The following is a 22,835-nucleotide window of genomic DNA, read 5'->3' on the forward strand; positions in this document are numbered from 1 at the left end:
ATGGTTCTAACCTGGCTTCTCCTTCACTACCTAATAATCCTCCTAGGCGTCTGAAAAGAAGATGGCCTCGAGATCTTCTCCTCTAGAAATGTTATTGGAATTCTATCAGTGGGTAGATTCTCCACATGTTTGTATCATGTCACTATTTCACCTACAGCAAATGTACTTGTTTTATATGTGTATATACAGTTGTAAATAACAATAAATAAATTATTAAAAAAAAAAGTTAACTAAGTAAATGTTCCATAAATGTACTTGAATGATACATTTATATTATGTTCAAGTACATACTAAAAATTTATATATCATTTAGATTATTCAAATACATTTGTCCATTAAGTACATTGGCAACCAGCTTTCGAATTCATGTTGCACGATGGATTGCTCTAAATACTTTTACCTCAATCATTATACTATATCCTCAAATCATTTCTCTCAAACCATTTCTTTCGGGTATCCTGCGGCTCTGAATGTTCCTATTATTATTCAGTTGAAGCCTGTGTTCCACAAGGTGGCGTCTTAGATCTTGTAATATACATTCTCTTCAACAGGTTTTATCAATATATATTTATATTTAATAAAAGCACGAAATCGTTTTCCAACATTCACTGAATCCTCTCATCCGACTCAGATCCTGAAATGACATCCTTGAACCTACATAGTCATCTATCAAAGATAAAGCAGTGGTGCAAAAACTGGCGCATCTAAGTTAATGAATTAAAATGCTAAAAAGTATCCAATAATAGAAAGGACATATTTCCCTATGATGGCAGTAATTAAGTGTGATGTATCATCCCTAGTTTTTTACACTAGGCTGCCACTTCTCTGGTAAGCAGTAAAGATTTAAATTCATTGAAGATATGTAAGTTGGTTAGTTACAAATGCACAATGCTTTTAACTCCTATGACCCGGATTCGAATCCGGCTATAGCAGATATATATTTTCTGTTACACTGTAGCCGCAAGTCAATCATGTTGGTTCTAGAGCCCTTTTGAGGTCCATCCAGTCTCATAAAGTGGGTCCTCTCAATTGGGAACAATCTAGCGGTTGAGCGCGATTTTGGAAAAAATCACCCCCTTGTTATAAAAAACAGTACTTCATACAAAGTACTGATATCCGTTACTCTCCGCAACGACTAAAATAAAACACTCAACCAATGATACTGTGAAGTTTTTCGTGCTTACATATTACAATAATTAGCTTATTTTTTTAATCGTGCTATTTTTTTAAAAATGATTCTAACGGTTTTTTTAAAAAACAGTATTATTATTGAATAGATTATGCATCCACCTGACGGAAACAAGGTCTAACTCATTTTCTAAATAAGATGAGCCTGACCGTGATTGTGACTGAGCTCCATGAATCTAACAATATATTCCTACTTATAATGTGATTGAGGTTCCCACTAGGCTTTCAGTTAGTTAACCTTAGTTTTATTGACGAAACTCCATTCTCTCGCGTGCATGACGTTATGAATTCATGTCATCTTTGCACAATGCTAATCATTTCTGTCATGCCCGATTTCTCCAATGACAAGTCGGTAGGTGGCGTGAAGCTATTCACAGGAAGGGACCGCAGCTTCTATTATTTCCCATTGTAAGAGGCCTCCACAATGGAGTGTGCCATTGCGATGTGGCAATATGACCCTTCTGAGGTCCTGTGGTTATTCTTAAGTACTTCCTTGGTTGTCGAAATGAGAATTCATCTGTTCGTTTCCGAATCTACCTTGAAAACTTTCTTATATTCTTATTTCGTCTGTTATAATTTCAGATATTTAAAGACTGATGTTTAAAGTACAGTAATTGAAGGTCAAAATTAATTGGCCTCCAGTTATGTATTGAAGTTATTATATTTCCATGTTCGTGTATTTATTATTTTTATCGTCGTCCACGATTTGTCCATTTGTGTTTTTTTTTTCATTGAGTATTTTTTTCTCTAGAATGGTCATTATATTTATTAGTTGAACTATGCGAAACACAATCAGGAATGTGCCAGGTTCTCAAGTCGATTTTTAATTATTTTCAGAGTTAGTAAGGTAAAAAATAATTTTTATTTTTTTATACTTTTTTTAACTTTGTTTAACAGTGTCTTTTTTAGATTTATTTCACCTTTGGGCATGAGAGATGGTTTATCCCACTAGGTTACCAACCTATTTTAGTGAGACTCCGAATCAGAAGATTTATTTACCTAGATAAGATTCGGACCGGTATCGCAGTACATGTATCAAAACAAGAATGCTAAGTTATTATATGGACGATAGACCATGGAGGTTTAAGTCCTCGCGAGATGTATCAGGAAATACATAGCGCGTTTCTTGACGTGGTTTTTTCAATGGGTGGGTACGTCACTCCTATTTCTATATTTTGAGAGTGACACCCATTGGCTAACGGTCCTCACAAATGCCCCTTGGGGAAGTTGTGAGTTTTGTATTATTTTATGCTTGAAAAACATCGGAGTGGGACTGGGACTCGATCGTTGCCACGCTGCTACTGCTGCCTTGTCTATATACTATATTGAAAATTATGTTCGCACCGTCAATCTACAAAATAAATAAATTTTAAAAATAACAAAAAATCATTTAACTTTTATTTACTGATAAATAATAATGAAATAATTATATAACATAGAATGCGAAAATTAAAGTAAATAAATAATATTGAATATATTCATACCCGTACATTTATAACGATTCATTTCTACCTTGTGAATCCCTAACTAAACTTTGCTCCCAGATGTGGATGGTAAGGTTGGGCTCTAGGAGATCCCAGTCTTTTTTCTTTCATTTTTCATTTTTCTTTCAGGTGCCTCATTGATTGTGAAAAGCATTTGCGATTTAGTTAGGGCCTTAGAGCTACAAACTCTTATGACCTAAGTGGGGAAACTGGAGATAATGGGTTCTTGGTCACTGCCGTTCCAACCTTCGTCAAACATTTTTAACATCGTTTGAACTGAATAGATTTTTTTCTACTGGATTAGGACAATGAATTTTGATGCAAGTTCGAAAATTTTTATAGAATAAGGTTAAGGTGCAAACTCCTGTTGCTACAATAGTATGGAACATTAACTATTAAACTGAATGAGTAGGTTACCTTTGATATTATACAATTTAGCAGTCATGCACAGTGTATTTTAAGACTGTGTTAAATTTAACCATGGTCTTGATAGGCTTTGGATGTTGAGCTCCGAACATAGCATCCTCGTTTATTTCGTGGCGGACCCTCCAAATAAACCTCAACTTTCCCACTCGTGTATGATTAGGTTGGTAATCTGCAGGATAATCTGGCTTTTTTACTTTAAGTTGGAGAATATAAGTACGTTATAAAATAAATAAGAAAAGTCCTGAAGATTGATATTTACAGTTACTTAAAATTGATATTTACTTAATAGTCACTGAAATATGAGATTCAGTAGTTGAGTATCACCGGTTAAGCATTTTTCTTTCAAGTCTTCTATGTGGGTTCCATGTTATTCTTTACGTCAATCATTAAATCATAATCAACAACCATCCTTCTTATAATTGCGTATCATAATTTTGTTGGAATTTTCGTTTTGGTTTATTACCAATGTTCTATACTCCATAGCTTTTGATGGATTTTTCTTACTTATTTGATTTTGAGCATGTTTTCTTTTTCTTATTTCCTGTTCAACAGTTTCTTGCATTATTGATCCTTTAGTCGGAATTTTCCTCTTGTTCTTAATTCGTACCTTTATTGATCGTCACCCTGGCTATCTTCCTACAATATACAATATTAAGTGTAATGTATTTCTCTTGCCTAGTGTTCGTTTGTAAGTTATGTTAATAGAACATTTATCTTAAAACCTCTAATAATTTTAACAATGAGTTGAATGATATGGGGGACTTAAATAAAAAACAAATTAATGGTTTAGTAAACAAATATTATGTTGAAAGAGATAAAGAACGATTATCATCATCGTTTTAACAAGACTTCGCACTAGTTATTTTCACAAATTTACAATTATTTTAAATCATCGTTATTTATTCTGATTGATATTAAATGTTTTGCTAATATTTATCACAAATACAGGTAGTTATTTACGCTTATTTTTTATTTGTTTATGAATAACCATATTTATTTGTTTAAAGCTGCAAAATCTGCTGTGTACACAGAATAGATGAGCCACTCTTTCTTGCTCTGTCGGACTCGAAAGGCGATCAACTGTATGGGGACTTTCTCTTGTTCCGTTTCTTTCTTAGACTGTCAGCTGAAGTGGAGAATGACCAACACCGAGCTTGTTGCAGGACCGTTAAGCCTTTGTTCGCTTTCTACTAGTTTTATCGTCTATTTTACGGTCTTCTCTCTTTCAACAGTCTTGTGTTCAAATACTACTGCACTAATAGTCCGGCTTCATTACTTCTCGTTTCTTATTTGATAGCTTGTTAGAATTTAGTCGCTTTCGGGTTAATCGTCCTACCAAAGGAGTTAGCCTTAATGAATCATCTAATGTAATAATACTTGATAGTTTATTTTGTAATGCAATATATGTAAAATTTAAAGTATTATCCGTTAACAATAATAGACGAATTTACGATTATTTCGTTATCATTCCATTATGATCTAATTATCCCAAACAGTTCTACCTTGAGGAAATACTTCCCACAGTCAGGCCACGTTTAGTCGGGAAACGGACCAATTACTGGATTGGATCTGGATATCTGGATCTACTACTGGAATTTCGAGCCATGGAATGGACATTGACCACCTATGCTCTGTCTCCGGCGTCCCAGAAACTGCTGAGCACGAAATAGTAGTTTAGCTCTTCACCAAGGGTCCATCTGCTGTGGGAAATCGGAATGTATGTCCTCACAGAGAATGGTTGACCTCAGCTGGCCACCGAACATAAATCTAAAAATACATATTACAAAGATTTCGTTTATGAGAAACTGAGCCCAGGCTTTAGTCTGGGGCGAAGATGGGCTTCTCCTGGAAGGCTATCTGGCACATGAGGTGCAGAAGAAGAAAGATGAAAGAAAAGCAAATATAAACATTAAATTTGCACAAATGTAATTGTTTTATTACAAACAGTTAGATGTTACGAGTAAATATTATATCATATACTTGTTGTTGTACTATACCAATTGAGAATCCCATCCAGTGAACGGTTTTAATCTTTGTCCACTATAGACTATTTTATTTTATATCCACCTACTATTTACTGCCATAAGGCCGAAAGAATTGTCAATGGGTAATTGGAATATAATGAAATAATTTAAACGATATGACAGCAATGAAAATTTTAAAAGTGGATTGAAATTTTGCCAGTGATTTTATTTCTATTTGAATTTATTAAAATAGGTAAATGATCGATATCGTTATGTAATATTGAGTGGATTTTTTTGTAATACCTTCTAAAAAAGTTTCTTGACCGAAACCTTGCATTAAACAAGAAATATACATTTACATTGTGCAGTGTTATTATTCTTAATTCTATTTTCTATTAAAGTTTAGTAAAGATTGTTTGCTACTTTGTCACACAGGGGACAACTGATATTCACAATATCAGAAAACTATGCTAAGGAAGTGTTTTGGTTGTAGTGGTAAATTAAATAAATATTATAATTTTTTTTTAAAATTCAAAAAAAAAAATAAGTAACTTTGTTTTATTAACTGTTAGGATTTTTTTTTATTATAAATAGAATTTATTAAATAATAATAATAATAATATAACCTACCACAATGAAGGGCAATAAGTATTAAGCGTTTTAAGTTTTCATTCATATAATTTATACAGACTAATTTAAGAATAAATGATAAATAAAATAATAACAGCAATATTAACAAAATAATAAAAAAAGAGAATAAAATACAAATATGATGATATCTTTAAAAATATTAATATGAAATCGATATAATAAAAACTAATTGAATCAACAAGATAATTTATACACAAGCTAAAGAAAATTAAATTTAAGTGAAAATAAAATAAATATATGTGACATAAAATTGCATCTTTAAAAACAATTTACATTCAGTCTTCATTTTGACCTCTGAACCATGCTTTGTTGTCCTCACGCGGAAGGCAAAGCATGGCTCCACGAGATCCCAACGCTCCTCTTCCAGCCGTGTCACTGGTATTGAAAGCCAATTTAAGACTGAGCGAGCGCTAGCATTATTAAGAAGCTTTAATAACGAATTTATCTTTAATTTGTTATTTTATGATTATAGAATATAATTTTCAGGATTTTATTTTTATGGTGCATTGATTATTAGTTTAATTGCTTTGATAATAACTTTGTTTGTTTGCTATTTCATAAACATTCAAGTTAATTATCCTTTGTTGCTGAACAATCTAATAAAAGTGGAGCTCCTAAATCAGGATGTAATTCTCTCCCCTGTTGTCATTTATCTTGAAATATTAGCGTTGGCTCAGTCGTGATTCACGTCAGAGGCATCTTGAGCAGGCCTCCATTTATCAAAGTGTCTCTTTATTCAATTCATACTTCTCCTTATGTACTTCATCGCCCAATCCTTGTTCTCTTTTGTTTTATTTATAACAGTAATTTTTCAATGGTAAAATTTAGGAAAACACCAACATCTGTTAAAATAATTATAACAAATAAACTAATCTAGATTTATTAATGATAAGTAGTCTACAAGAATTAGTTTGTCGATTAAATCAATAAGCTGAAAAATAATTTATGGAAGTTTATAAATATCATCTATCATCGCATGTGATATTCATCTAACGGTATTATGAATAATTAAGCATGAATCGTGTCTGTGAAGATAAGGGGTTTTCATTCTCTAAAGGGTGTCCCCCACCAAAAAAAAAAATGGAATAGCCTTCATGAATTTCGTAGCTAATTTATCGTTGAACAAAAAAATTCTTTTAGACATGGGTTAAACAAATGAAGTCTTGATCAGTTTTGAAGCTAAAACATGACAAAAATATGTTTTTCAACACTTTTGGGCAATTGGTAAGAAATGAATTACCGCAAGAGGAGAACTGATCGAAACTTTATGGAGAATTAGATTTGGTTTTGGATGTTAACATTATTGTTATTTGTTAAGATTGCAGCCATTACTATAATATTACTCATAATTATTCATAGATAGAGCTTTTGTATACCATCAGGATTGACAGGGATGTTTCGGAGTGTCTACAGTATTTGTGAAGCAAACAATGACTGCCTTTGCGAAGAATTACTTGAGGTAATACTCCTGAGGGTGGGATATTGAAAAAAAAAAAAGTTTGGATTCTTGTACAATTTTTCACCAAACAACGAACATTCGGTGATTACTATTAGAAAGTATTCCGATCATTCAAAATTTTGAATTCGAATTTTAAGTAAAAATACGTGTACTGAGGTTTCCTGAGACCATATAATCAAGTTTCGCAAAATGGTCTGTCTGTGTGCGTGTGTGTGAGCAATCTTGCTGAAAAACGAAAAGTCGTAAGGAACTGAAACTACATATTTACGACTAGCATATGCTTGGGATGTGATAGCAACCTTTTTGCTAAAATCGACTGATCGAAAGTGTCACTTTATACAGTTTTTTTTTTTTTCAATTTTCCCCAAAATGGCTCTAACAATTCTGATCAAACTTTGTGATTAATACTTAAGTGCTCTTAAATACCAGATAATTCTTATCCTCATTGAAATAGACTAACAGGGCTTAAATGCCGAATTTCCAAAAATCTTCCCCTAAAGTAAATTAAATTTTTAAAATATTAATAAATGATAACCAGTTATTATTTTTAGTATTAACAAACATTGTATAAATATAAAATATTACAGAATTGTATCAATAACTATAGGACAAATAGTTATATCCCATTCAAACCGGAAAAGCCTAGACCGTCCGATCTTGTTTAGATTGTATAACGATCTCTTCTTGAACTGCTGTATTTTATAAATTTATATTTGTCATTACCATTTCGAGAAACCCTAAAATTCGAATTTTTATAGCAACAAAGAAGACAAAATTTTTGTATTTACCAGGTATTAAGATTTTTTTTTTTTAAACCACAGATAGCGTTAACTTCAACTCCAGCCTATTAAACTACACAAAATTTTGGGCGTAAGCTAGTTAGTGAATGCTGTGTGATACGGTCGCCGTACCAGATTGTTTTGTATTGCGGTGATAATAATAAATTCTTTTTTGTTATAAATAAAATAAATTTGAATACCCACCCAATCCTTTTTACATTTACTAGCTCATGCTGCTCACTTTTGTGTTATTTTATGTTTTCCTATTTAATAATAGCTGTGACAATTATTAAATAGGAAAACATAGAATAATATAAAAATGAGCAAAATGAGCATTATACTTTATACTTTATAATATGTATAAGTGAATAAAATATTTAGCTAAATAAAATACCAAAAAAATAATTAAGAAATTAGCCAATTCCAAAATTTTACGATTTCGGTTTAGGAGAAATTAAACTTATAACAATGGCTTAAAGAGTATTAACTCCAACAATGACAGTGATTTCGTTACGTAAGTTGCGATATCTCATTAGTCTGAAAAATCAACAATACAAAAGTTTTTAATAATAATAAAATAAAAAAAAAACACCCATTTTCGCATATCCATTAAGTCTTAACTAATGTTTTGTTAAATACCTGTGTAATTCTTTCTGAATTCAAAATGTTTGTAGAGTTATATCCTTAGTCTTTATTTTAATAAATTTATTTTTTATTTAAAATTGTTAGTATTTAAATTTTTTGTTTTAGTATTTTTTAGTTTATTTATATTAAAATAGAAAATCATTGACTAGAAATTGAATAGTTTGAATAGAAGAAATGTGATGTGTTAGTGGGGCCAGTTATGGGCAAAAAGTAATTGAAATTACATTCAACTTTAGTTGTGATTATATTGGTTCAACTAATAGTTGTAATTCCGTATAATTATTACAATTACATTGGTCCATCAAATTGTTGGAATTACTAATTAAAATTGCAATTTAATATCCACAAATTTAAATTTGGGTGATTAAAAAGTAATTGTAGATATAGTTTCAATTATTTTCTGTCTGACACCTAGTGGAGCTTCTAGACCGTCGTTCTACGTGTTATTTTAGGTAAGGTTATGAAGGTAATTTAAATTTCGAAATGCTATGTTACTATACAGATTTTTTAGGAGAAGAGATGCACTGAGATAGCTAGTCAGTTGAGAAACTTTTAACAAATTGTCTCAAATCGAAAAATGTCTTAGTCAGAACATTTTTATTAAATATTATTTCAGTATTTTGAAATTAGATTACTTGTATGAGTGATTGTACTACCAAAGGATGAGTGAAATGACCCTGAATCAACATATTTTTTCGTATTTTCAAGACAACCGTAACATTATTAATCATATAAACTTACTATTGAAGGAAAAAATATATTAGTCAAAAATAATATTTTTTTGTTTTAAGATTTGTGTAAACAAATCCCATCAAATCACCTTTACCCTTCGTCGTAAACCTACTGACTGCCCTACAGTTTCATTTAATGATGTTACTCTTACCCCTGTCGAACAGATCCACTACCTTGGACTACATTTGGACAAACGATTAACCTGGAATCCTCACACCAGACTGAAAAGACAGGAAACTGCACGTCGATTTCGACTATTACAGCACTTACTAGACAAACGGTCTAAACTTCCAACACATGACTGTAATAAGGCCAATCTGGACATATGAAGTTGAGCTTTGGGGCTCCACTAAACCTTCGAATTCCTCTCGTATTCAATCCTTACAATCCAAAATCCTTCGTAAAATCCTCAATACTCCTTACTTTGTCACAAATAAAATCATACATAAAGACCTTAATGTTCCCTATGAACCCAATCTAGCCCGAACCAAATATCACTCTTTCCATGATAAACTCTCTAACCAATCAAACCCCCTAGTTTCTTATCCTGCATCCTCTTCCATTCCTAACAATCCTCCGAGGCGCCTGAAAAGAAGATGGCCATGAGACCAGCTAATGTAAAATATCATTAGAGTGCTACCAATGGGTAGTTTCTCTACACGCCTACAGATTTACTAAATGTATTATAATGTACAGTTGTAAATAGCAATTAATAAATATAAAAAAAAAGGTTTGTGTAAAAAAATATTCTCAAATAATAATGATATGAGATTTTTGTAAACAAACGATTCATGACTTGTTATTATATTTTGTCTATACATTGTTCGTACTTTAAACTAAAACTCGAAATTAAGTCGATTGGAAATTGCTTCTGTGTTGAGCGGTTGTTGAGTAATTGTCCAATGAGGAAGTTCTCTGCTTTCAAGTGGTCCTGTCAAGGCGCTTCTCTATTGATTGGTTAAGAGCACTCATTCCCCCTCCCCACCCCAAGAACCGGACGTACTCCGGTGTAAGAAGTTAATCCAAGATCTAGAAGATTGTTTTGTTGTGGACTAGAGGATAATAAAGCTAGCCCGGAGTGGTGGCTGAACGACGCAGTGGCAGTTTGTCAGGGACTCCAATTAAAACTTTCCCTTGGAACTAGGTATAACTCCGTCCAGCTTTTAGCCGTGATAAAACTTTTTAATCCAATGTCTAACTCATTATTTGTGTATACATTTTTATCAGCGCCTTTTTTACTTGTTTTAATTTTCTCGGTCAATTTTTAAGTGCAGGTTGGTGAATAAAATACGTTATTAGTGGTTATAAGTTTTATAATTAACCGTGCATTTTATAGCTGTAAAAAAAAAATATATATATATAAAACATCCTGATTTTTCCTTACGATACAATTTTTTTATTTGTAGTAAGATTACTTTCCTTTATAGGTTACTTAAACAAAGCATTTCTATTTATAATAATCCATAAATACATTATAAAACATAAAAATGGGAAACTGGTATTTTTTAAACTGTTAATTCTTCATTTACTTCAGGTTTTATACCAAAGCTATAACTCAGTCCGGCATAGAAAAAATTAGTTTTAAATTACAACCATAAAGAAATTAGATTAATGCTGATTTAAGTTGGTACAAGGAGAAAACGATGCCTACACGTCTACCTACTTTATCCCACAAATACTCTATCGGATTAATATCTAGATATCATGTGAGACAGTTCAAAACTCAATTCTGATGTACTCTTGCTATTCAGTGATAATGATCTAGTCAAATAATACACTAAACCCACTCGATTAAAATATATAGAAGCGATGTCCCCCATTTTTTTTAGTATTACCAGAAAATTATTTTCTTCAAAGTACCAAGGATTTGTGGGTCGGTTTCTGTTTACGGGAAAAGGGAGGAATAGAAAGTTTAAAAAACGTATAGTTCATTAGTTTTTTATTTATATCTCGAAAATCATTGAGTTTGGTTAAAAAACGTTCCTTAAATATGATACCAGAGTTAGGTAACTATTTTTTCGAAACCATCTAGTTTCTGAAATATCGATCGAAAAATATAATATAAGTTAAATTAGACACCTGTTACTTACATTAAAAAAAAAATGTTTTATATCGTTTGGTAAAACCAGTAAATTACTTGGGAGGGAGTTTCGCAGCTTAGCAATGAAGTGGGTAGTAGATATAGTGAATATCGTGTATTTTTCAGTGAGATATAAGATAATAATACACTCGATTTATAAAAAATCTACTTTTCCCTCCATCCCAAACTCAACGCAGTTTCATTTTTTGGATGCTACAATATATATCTAATTTGATTCAAACTATATTTTTCCCCTCCTTATCTCAAGAACTGAATGTTTAGCAAAACATATGAATATATATTATTAGTTTTTATGGAGGCCTCTTTTCGATTTTAGACCGATTTACTTAAATATACTCTTATCAATCAAGCTTGGCATTTCCACCGTAAAACTATTTGTTGTTTATAGGCAATCGTGTATTTATTAAAATAACTTAAAGTAAGTTAAATTATATTTTATAGCAGAATACTCACTAAGTGATTTATGGATTTAAAAAAAATTAATTTAGCATACGATTATCAAATTAATAGTTATCAGAAAATATCATCGATATTTGAATGCTATTATTTTGTCGTAATGTTGAATGAAAACGTTAGTGTCAGTTATTACACGTAAAAATTTCATTGGGCTATGAATATAATATCGATGGCTTAGGGTCGACGTGTAACATCCCCTGAATACACGCGCTACAATCCTTTAACCCCCTCCTCATCTCTTGGGAATCGTTCAAGATGATAAGATGACTCACAAACACCCCCACGCCCTCGTAAAAGGTTTCTCTGTAGCACGAAAATCCGTTGTTCTCCCTATCCAATCCGACGCAGAAAACCACATGTTTATCTTTTTTCTTGTTTATTTAAAGGCAGCATAATAATTTATTTTGCAAGGAAGATATAGAGTCAACCATTTTTTTTACGTTTATTAAGCAGTTATCAGAGTATTGAGCATTTATTAATTTTTTATGAATCATTTAATTTGAACACAAACTTAAATATCACACTATGATTTGCTTTATATTGTTTATTTATTATAATATCATATTACACATTAATTGCTTCCCAAATGTTATTAAGAATGATTTACCCACGAATTAGCTATCGATTGTACTTTGGGCCAATTTCATTTGAAGTAGATAAGGATAGTTGAATAGGTGTTTTGTAAACTCTAACCATTAAAGTCCTACAATTATTATGTAAAAAAAAAACACATTTCCTGTAATCTATGTGATTCTATTACATAATGTGACCACCATTTTTTTCATTTTAGTTTATCTAAATCTTTTTTTAAATAGGGTATTTGAATCTTAGAAATATCATTTTCTTCGGCTTACATAGTCAAGCATGTAATTAGCACTCAGTATCCCTCCTATATCCTAGAAAACTTGCAATCCAAATTTGCAAACCAATCCCGTACTACCAGATCCCATTTATCTGACATCTAACCCACACCTCACCGAACTGCTGCGTTAGACAAATCAATTTTACCCGAAATGCCTTTCACTGGAACTCCATTCCCTCTAACCTACGTCATGTATCAACCCTTCCTCTGTTTAAAGCCCTTCAGTTAAACCATATTTTGCTTCTTCAAACTGAACGAGTATTATAATAGTATAGATATTATAAATATAGAATCATTTATTACTTGTAAATATTGTAACTACCTTTTTGTTTTGTTTTTAAGTATTTAGTCTTTAATTTTTTTTTTTGTATCTAAAATTAATTATATGCGATTTTAATATAAGTTGTAATTAGGCATGGCCGCACAGTTTTTGGTCAATATATTGTAATATTACAATCACCTTATTAATTGTTACAATAGTTCAAATATCCAATCGTTCTAAAATTTTTACTAGAACTTCTAAAATCTTTTATCATGTTTAACTATCTATACTTCTTATTACTCTAGAATGGGACATATTTTTACGGTTTTAACAATGATCTTACAAATTTTCATTGAATTAGGTTCTAGGAAATGTGTAAAGTTGTTTAACTATTTAATAATATATTTATGTAATAATAATTATCCTTTATTTATTAGTTTATTATCTATATTGCTAAGATTGTGGTAGATTGTAATACTTATAAATAGATAAAATCTAACAGGATATTTTAATAAAACCTACGTATGGTAATAAAGAACCATTTTTATGTCTTATTTCAAGAGCGATATTTTTAAAATAAAATCACAAGGCTATATGTCTTATAGAACAATGCTTTAGATTCATGCTGTGAAATCCAAATTATTGATGTAGCTTATAAAGAACGATTTTATAACATTAACGAATACTTCATCGCATGTATTTATTGAATTTACCATTTATTTTATATATTTTACTTAGATTACGTCGAGTGATTTAATTACGTATGGATACTAAATTATTAGTACTTTTTAACGTTGTAATTTTATTTAACTTTTAGTTTAGTACTAAAAATGTTCTAAAACTGTAAAACTGTACTAAATTAAATTAGTCACCACGTATGCCGATGACACATGTGTGCTCGTTGTTAATAATAACCCACTAATTATATTCCAAAATCTTCAATCCCATATCACAGCCCTCGAAGAATGGTGTCATAATTGAAGGATTAAGATAAATTCCAACAAATCCTATCAAATCACCTTTACCCTTCGTCGTAAGCCTACTGACTGCCAGTATCATCAGTATCATTTAATGATGCTTCTCTTACCCCTGTCGAACAGATCCGCTACCTTGGACTACATTTGGACAAACGATTAACCTGAAATCCTCACACAAGACTGAAAAGACAGGAAACTGCACGTCGATTTCGACTATTACATCACTTACTAGACAAACGGTCTAAACTTCCAACACATTACAAAAGACTGATCTACATGACTGTAATAAGGCCAATCTGGACATATGGAGTTGAGCTTTGGGGCTCCACTAAACCTTCGAATTTCTCTCGTATTCAATCCTTACAATCCAAAATCCTTCGTAAAATCCTCAATGCTCCTTACTTCGTCACAAATAAAATCATACATAAAGACCTTAATGTTCCCTATGTAACCGATCTAGCCCGAACCAGATATCACTCCTTCCATGATAAACTCTCTAACCACTCAAACCCCCTAGTTTCTAATCTTGCATCCTCTTCCATTCCTGACAATCCTTCGAGGTGCCTGAAAAGAAGATGGGCATGAGACCAGCTAATGTAAAATGACATTAGAGTGCTACCAATGGGTAGTTTCTCTACACGCCTGTAACACTCCAATTTAACTTAGATCAGATTTATTAAATGTATTATAATGTACAGTTGTAAATAGCAATAAATAAATATTTTAAAAAAAATAAAACTTCCAAATAAATCGGTAATTCGTTAGGCTTAACAAACTCAAGGGTTCAATGTTACTATCAATCGCTATCTATATGACTTTACTAAACAAACCCTTCGTAAGATCAGCCCACAAACAACGGAGGGGTCCCTCATACATTTTAGTCTTTCCTTCGGACGTAAACAATTTGGTTCCGTACTAATTTTATGTTGGCGTTTTTATGTACTTTGGTTGAAGAAGGAATCATTAGAAAATAGGAACGATTTCAATGACTGGATTACGTAATTATATATTTAACGAAGTAGCAGGCTTAAGATGATGTCTGAAATGTCTTTATTGAACCCTAGGCTTAGTATGATTGAATTGTAGGTTTCATGATGATTTTTTTTTCAAAAATAAAATTTATAAGACTTAGTAAGTTTAACAGCCTTTAACAACTCCTGGACCTAAGATCATACTAAAAGATGTGTTTGGTTGAAGGAGTAGCGAACAGTTGCGATTGCTTATGTATGAGCGTTAGGAAATATGGCATTCACTTTCGAATCGTCGCTTCCGAACTCCTTTGTCTAATCGTTCTCGTTATGTCTCTTAATCTCTTTGTCTATCTCCTATACCACTTTTTCTTTATTGTTTTTACACATGGTTCAATGATTATTCATGTCTCTAGTAAGGATGTGGTGAAGTGAATAAATTATAGTATTTATTTTTGCTAACATTACCATTTAACTGCCCAAGCAGAAAACATTGCTGTGTGTAAAGTTGGGTTTGTAATTCTTTGTAAAAATATGAACCAGAATAAAATCAGAACCAGCTATCATCTGAAACGTACTTTTTTGGTTTATTTGTCTTGTATCTAACAAAAAGCTGAATGGTCTGTTGTGAATTAATTAACGCCATAAACAATTTTATCAACGCGTTTTGAAACCTAGTCTACAATATGTTTTATCCAACTCTCTCTTTCACTGTCCTTATTGAATTGCCTAAGTCAGTTAAAGATCAAATCTGGTACTCATTGAGATTTACGACTCTATTGAAATAAAACAATCAGATGAGGTGTTTGACTTGACATTTACACAATTACAGCACACAAATGTGAGTTTCGTGCCTCTGTGTGAGCAAACTTCATATGCGTCCCAGGTGATAAGCAGAAATATTTATCTATTCTGCTAATAATAACATTTTTTATTTCTTGCACTTCTATCAATTTTATTATTTTAATCATCATATGTATTCATAATAATAATAACGTTAGAATGCATATGTGTATATAAGTTTTTTAATAGAAACATTCAGTACATATATAATTATTTGTATGAAATTAATTTTAATCGTCAATAACAAGAAATTTTACTATTGATTATTTATTTTAGTTTTAATGCATTAAAAATCAACTTATCCAAACAGGGTTCGGTAAGTCATGTAATTAGTTTTATATAGAAGTTGAATATGAAATGCAGAAGGAACGAGAAACGGTTTGGAGCAATATCGATATTTAATCAATTAAATATCGAGTTTCATGCGCTTTATGTTTTCAATCTATATAAATTTTGCTATTTAAATTTTTATTATCTGTATTATAAATATAATAAATGTTACTAAGTATCATAATATGTTCTAATTAGTTAAATATATGGTTTTCTGGTGCTTCTATATTTTTTAAAAATTTGAATGAATGATTAAGTATTGTCTTAATTCTAAAGTTTAAAACCAATATTATCGACTAATGAGAACATTAGTAAGCTCATATTTTGTACTTACGCAGACTAATGAAAATTATTTATTAGTGCCATTATTATTTGGCACAAATTAATATGTTTCGTTTATTTATGTATTTTTTGTAACTGCACCTCCGACCATCTCCTCACTTAAAAATAACAATTTATTATCAACTCATTTCTTCTATCAATAATCTCACCGAATTGGAGAGTGGTGAAATCACAATAATCTTATTAAATGTATGTGATCTAGAAGGAAACACTAATACTTTTTAGTTTAGTTATACTTATTTTTTGTAGCTGTTGGCGGAGTGCCAACTTCCTCAAGCTACGTTGATAGTCAAATAATAAATATAAGCTTCAAGGAAAACCTTTCTAGATGGTTTATTTATATAACAAAATCTATTTATTCTCCACTAGATTATTTATTGAAAATAAAAAAAATTATATGGAAGAAATAAAAAAAAAAATAGTTAGAAATGTAACAAAAACAATTACGACTCCAATACGTCCAGCCAATAAATTTTATTCATATTTTTAAGTGCTTAATATCTTGCTAACTATTCACTGTACGAAAAACATGATAAGCACTGTATAAGACTAAAGTTTCTAAAATTTGAGACCTGAAGAGCTCTATACGTGTGATTGAATTTTGCAAGGAGAGTCATTGTTTTATGATAAAGGAGAAACTATTTTATTTGTGACTATTTTTACTTTCACTTACCTATTTATATAATATTCGTTAGTTATATAATATCGTTTAAAATTAAAAATTCCTGTTTTCAACGGAAATATGTGTTTTGAAGTCTCCATAACCTCCGAATAACTTATTTATTTATTTTTTTTAATTATTTATTTTATGTAATTTATAACTGTACAAAATAATACAATAGGTAAATATGTAGTATGTTTCATATACACTTGAAAATCTTGGGAAGGAACCACCCATTGGTTGAACCCCAATAACCTAGTCTGGCTAAATGGTTTGTGTGCGTGTTATCAGTCTAGCTCAAAAACCTAAGTTTTACGAAACTGAAATAACATATTTAAGGCGGGTATGTGTCTGAGGAGTGATAGTAACTTTTTCGACAATCATATTCTATAAAGTGGTTTTGGAAGTGCTTTGATTTTCTTGAAAACAGCTCTAACGATTTCAATTAAACTCGGCATGTCTTTAATAAAAAATAATCATTTTAATATTGTCTAGATCTTATCCTCATTGGAACTGTCTTACAGGGCTTAAATGAGGAATATTAAAAAACAATCTTCCTCCTTACATGACATAAATAGTTTTTTTTTTATTGTATAGGTCACCAAGCCATGTGTACTATTAAAATATAAATCGGATATGATATATTTTTCTAATAAAAAAGTTAATTAATGGGTACACGTTTTTAAATTATTCTTTTATACGTTCAAAACCAATGCCGACATAAAATATCTGGTTGCAGAAGCTAAACATCGTAATGTTCTATAAAGTGAATGCTGGAAAAGGCGAGGAAGCTAAATTGATTATCTAAAGGGGAAGAGGGAGAGTTGGGAGAGAAGTTGTGGAACTTTACAAATCTAAACTCATGGAGTTCCAGCCTATCAACTATGTCATAACATTTAACTGAGATGATTAAATGTGGCGTTAGAACAAGGCAGATAATGCGGAAGTCTGTCTACAGGACCTCACTGCGTTGAGACATTCGCTGTCGCCGCAACTATTGTCCGTTGATGTCTAGTGATATCAAGCTAATATACTAAATTAAGATCCAAAATTTTCTAATTATTTCAATCTTCAGTTGAACTGAAAACGCATTTAAAAAAAAAATAACACAAATAAAATTGAAGAATCAGAAATTCGTACATTCCTAACCATAAAAAAATCCGTTATCTCTGCAAATATTATTATTAGAAATACAGATGTATGTATGTTCAAGTTAAAACATGTTAAATTTACTTTAAAGCAATCATGAGAGATAGTTGACCGTGGATGACTTATACGAGGAGAAGATAGTTGCGGTCAAAATATAACACAGATTATTTATTAATTTTTTTTTTCCGCCCTCTTTGTAACGTATTTTATTTTTTTCTAACACATTTGTCGTCACCCTCTTATCAGGTTTCCTCTTTTTAACTGTTGTTAAATACTAATGACACTTTGTCATCTTCCGGTACTTCGTCATTCTAGTAACACATCTATATATTTTTAACATTTTCTAAAAGCCCTCCACTCCTTCATTGATTACAGAAAGAGTTGACTGGGACGGATTTAGATACGACTTGGAACAAAAACTAGACTTGAACATTCAACTAAAGACTGTAGAGCAGGCTTTTGAGTCTGGCACCCGGAACTGCTTTACAAACTCCGTAAATTCTTACCTCCTACATATTTTCTCATCATCCGTTCCTTTCTAACGAATAGATTATTCCAAGTAAACCACAATGGTTCCTATCATCCCTCTATTTTCAATCCGCTGGTGTTCCTCAAGGTAGTATCCTCGGTCCCATCCTCTACACCGTCTATACAGCTGACATCCCAAGAACTCCTAACACTATCCTTACCACGTATGCTGATGACACATATGTGCTCCCAGTTAATAATAGCCCTTTGGTTGCATCCCAAACACCATAGTCTCATATCACAACCCTCAAAGAATGGTGTCGAAATTGGAGGATAAAAATAAATCCCGACAAATCCCATCAAATCACATTTACTCTCCGTCGTAAACCTGCCGACTGCCCTACAGTATACTTTAATAATGTGGCTCTTACCCCTGTAGAACAGATTCGTTATCTTTGACTACACCTTGACAAACGACTAACCTGGACTGAAAAGACAGGAAACTGCACGCAGATTCCGACTATTACAGCACTTACTTGACAAACGGTCTAAACTCCAACTCATTACAAATGACTGATCTACGTGACAATAATAAGGCCCATCTGATACACGGAGTTGAGCTTTGGGGCTCCACAAAACCTTTGAATTCCTCTCGTCCAATCCTTACAATCCAAAATCGTTCGGAAAATCCTGAATGCTCCTTATTTTGTTACTAATAAAACCATCCATGTTATATGTCAGAGAAAATATTCAACAAATCATTCAATGATGACCTTACTCCTCAACCTTACTCAGCAATATTTGAAATTTGGTTTGAATATTCGTCTTTACCTAAACCACTTGGTTGAATCTGTATCCAGTTGCATTCTATAAAAATCCCTATAACCAGATTGAAATGCTAGTGATAGCGCGATGAATTGAAAAAGAAATATAGTTGGATCTCCCGCTCTTATCCCTGACAATTTGTAACCTAAGCGCTCTCATTCAGCCTCCATTAGCTTTCAGAACCAGTGACACGGTGAGAGAGTATCGCAAAGATCTTCTTAGGCCATGCTTTATCCCTTACATATTAGGGAAAGCATGTTCGGGAATTCTCTGGTTGTGTGTAACTATTTTAAATTTTATAAGTCATTATATGTGTGTATTCTAGTTTATAAGAATGGATGTGTGGATGTGGATTTTTCTTCTTTTTTTTCATTTAATATTAATACACTTTACGTTATTGTATATTTTTTTAATTTAGTAATCCTTCTTAATGTTTTTACTATTTCTTTTTTTTTTTCTATCCGTTCTGATTTATCACAATTGCCTATTGCCTATGATTGTAGTACATTTTTTTCGTACCCTTCACGAACGTATAATAGCATTATTAGTACATATATAATCCAATAAATGAAATATGTATACTAGTGCGTCTTTTCCAGTACACATTGATTGTAGCAGATTGTAATATTTCTCAATAAATATATATATTTTTAATAATTTATAATGGGAAGTAATTTTAAATAAATACCGTAAGAACCCTTACTGAGGTTGTTATTAACAATCCAAAGATATGGGGCACTTAATGCCAGGCATAGTTCTTATTATTTAGGTATTATGTCTTTGTCCTCAATTAATCAATCTACTATTATTTTTTTTAAATTATTGTATTAATTTGTAAATTTTTCAATGTGATCTTACTTCGGCAAATTCCTAAACTTCTTTTCTTTACAACTCTCAGGGTTACGGAGGTGACGGAAGCATCCGTTGTAAATGTCAGGTTTTCAAGGAATGCGTAAAATTCTCTTGGATGCTATTAAGTTCAGTGCTATGATCAACATTTAAGTTTATTACTATGAACCGGTTTTTTTTGTAATGGTTCCGCTTTTTATTACTTTGAACTTCAGAAATAGTTCCACTTCTACCTAAGGCAAAATGTGCAACGTCCGATTTTCGTTCCGTACAGTTCTTGTAGCTGTTCTCTTTAATGACTTAGTGAGATGACTCGTACTCCATTGTTAATTATTCACTATAGGCATTTTTTCTTATAAATATGGACATATATTATTTACTATTTATCGTAAAAATATATTAACTATTTTAATTGAAATAAACAGTTCTCGAAAAAATATAAATGGTAAAACTTAGTTTATATGAACTTAATAGAACAGTGTTTTCAACAGTTCTCTTCGTAATATATTGTTTGTGCTTTTATTTTATTTTGTAATGAAATTTAACATCACGTTATGCTTAATGGAATACGAACAAGAACATTTTATTTTAGTTATAATTTTTTTAATAATATATCTTCTGACCTTATTTCTTCTTAATGCATTTAACTCTTGAATTTGCTAATTTTGCTCTGTATTTTTTTTAAATGTAATAAATTTGTGATATAATAATACATATCACTCTTTTTTTTAATTAAATAATAAAATTTTTTAATTTTCTTTTAGTTCTTACATAAATAAATGAAACCCTTCCAGGATGAGTGGACTAGTAAATAATACAAGTGTGCTCCTTGGCGTCGAAAACTCCTCGCTTCTCTTGTTTTCAAACTTTCTAGTGTATCTGCCCTCATAATTTTGAACAATGGCGTCTTAATGAACTTACTTATTGGTTTTCAACTTTTTTTTGGTTTACAGACATTTTTTTCATTAAATAAGTAATTCATGTTTTTGGATTAAATAATCTGTATGTCAATGCCAAAATCGATACGTGAAATATCGGAGAATATCATACAATGTTTCAATAATAATTGTTACCAAAAAAATAAATACTTATACTAACCAATAAGAGGGTGTTAATTTTTTTTTATTTCATTTATATATATTTGGTTGTAAATTGTTTCTATTTATTGTATTGTTGATTACTCTGCCCATCTTTAATTGAGTGCAGAGGCGTACGAACGATGGGACCATGGCTCCTTAGTCGAGGCCCTTAACGTTTTTCATACTACATGAATCTTTTATTACAATTACCTACATCCTAGATCGCAATTGAATGTTTCAAGTTTTGCAATAGTTTAGAAGTTAAATTTCAAAACTATTATCTCAATTAACGACCGGTAAGTTAAAAAATTGTAAAGCGGTTTGATTTATAGTAAGGTTTTGGTTTTAACTATTTCATTCCGATGGTTTAAGTGGTAATTTCTTCAAGATCTCTTAAAAATTATTCTTTTCTAAAGCTCATTGTAGAGTTGGGCGTTTCGAATTTTTTAACTGTATCCTTTTCTAACGATCGACTCCTGTTGAATCGATTCTTTTGAATGGTCAATTATTTATTAGCTTTTTTGTGTTTTTTATTGTAATAAATCAAAATAAACTCTTCATTTTATCCGATATCGATTGGAAAAATCGGGGAAACTGATCATTGTGTGGCGATTTGATCGTTTATAATTATAATATGTGCATTCGCCTAATCGTCATTATTCGGTAAAATTAAAACCCTTTACAACTTAACTCAAAACAGGTATACCCATGTTTTTCCTCATTCTCTGTCAACTCTCCATCTTTGCGGCTGGCAATAGTTATAATAAAAAATTACGTTAGGGCTGGTGGTTGGCAGTTGGTAGTCGAGTTTTTTTGCCCTGTGTTTTCTAGAATGTAAATAAATGTAGAACCATTCTATGCTGAAGAACCGTCGCATATTAAAACCCCTCTCCCACATCTTAGTCTCTCCTGAATAGAGATTCGACTGAGTTTGCATAATCCGTAAATCTCATCATCAATTGAATAGTGATCTTTTCCTGTGATCACTTGTGAGTACATTGGTTTTAGAAGAATCTATCCTTTGAATTAATTTCCAGCACTTCACTTAACGCCAGTGGTCCATTCGGATTTAACGTTCTCACTTGCCTTACAGAAACATTTAAGTGACTAGAGATTTGTGTTAAAATCCCACAGAGCCCTGCGGTAGTGTTAGTTCGAGAGTCTTGGTACTAAGTGTAAGTATTGTAAATAAGCATGTATGTGAATTTTTGTATAACCATGACTATTAGCTATTAGCTACAATTCATGATTGTTGCAGAATTGGGATTAATCTTGACTATTGAGCTCTCTTTGCGAGAAAAACAAAATTAAAATGTAAAGTAAAATGCTAAGAAT

The 22,835-nt window shown here is 31.4% G+C and overlaps 1 protein-coding gene across 2 annotated transcripts in view; it reads left to right on the top strand.

The window, feature by feature from the left end:
* Positions 1 to 22,835, top strand: part of LOC106679232 (Histone gene-specific Epigenetic Repressor in late S phase) — a 531,726-nt gene that overhangs the window by 104,895 nt on the left and 403,996 nt on the right. The window lies entirely within an intron of this gene.

The sequence above is a fragment of the Halyomorpha halys genome, unplaced genomic scaffold (assembly GCF_000696795.3).
Source record: "Halyomorpha halys isolate HHAL.00 unplaced genomic scaffold, Hhal_1.1 Scaffold185.1, whole genome shotgun sequence".
NCBI lineage: Eukaryota > Metazoa > Arthropoda > Insecta > Hemiptera > Pentatomidae > Halyomorpha > Halyomorpha halys.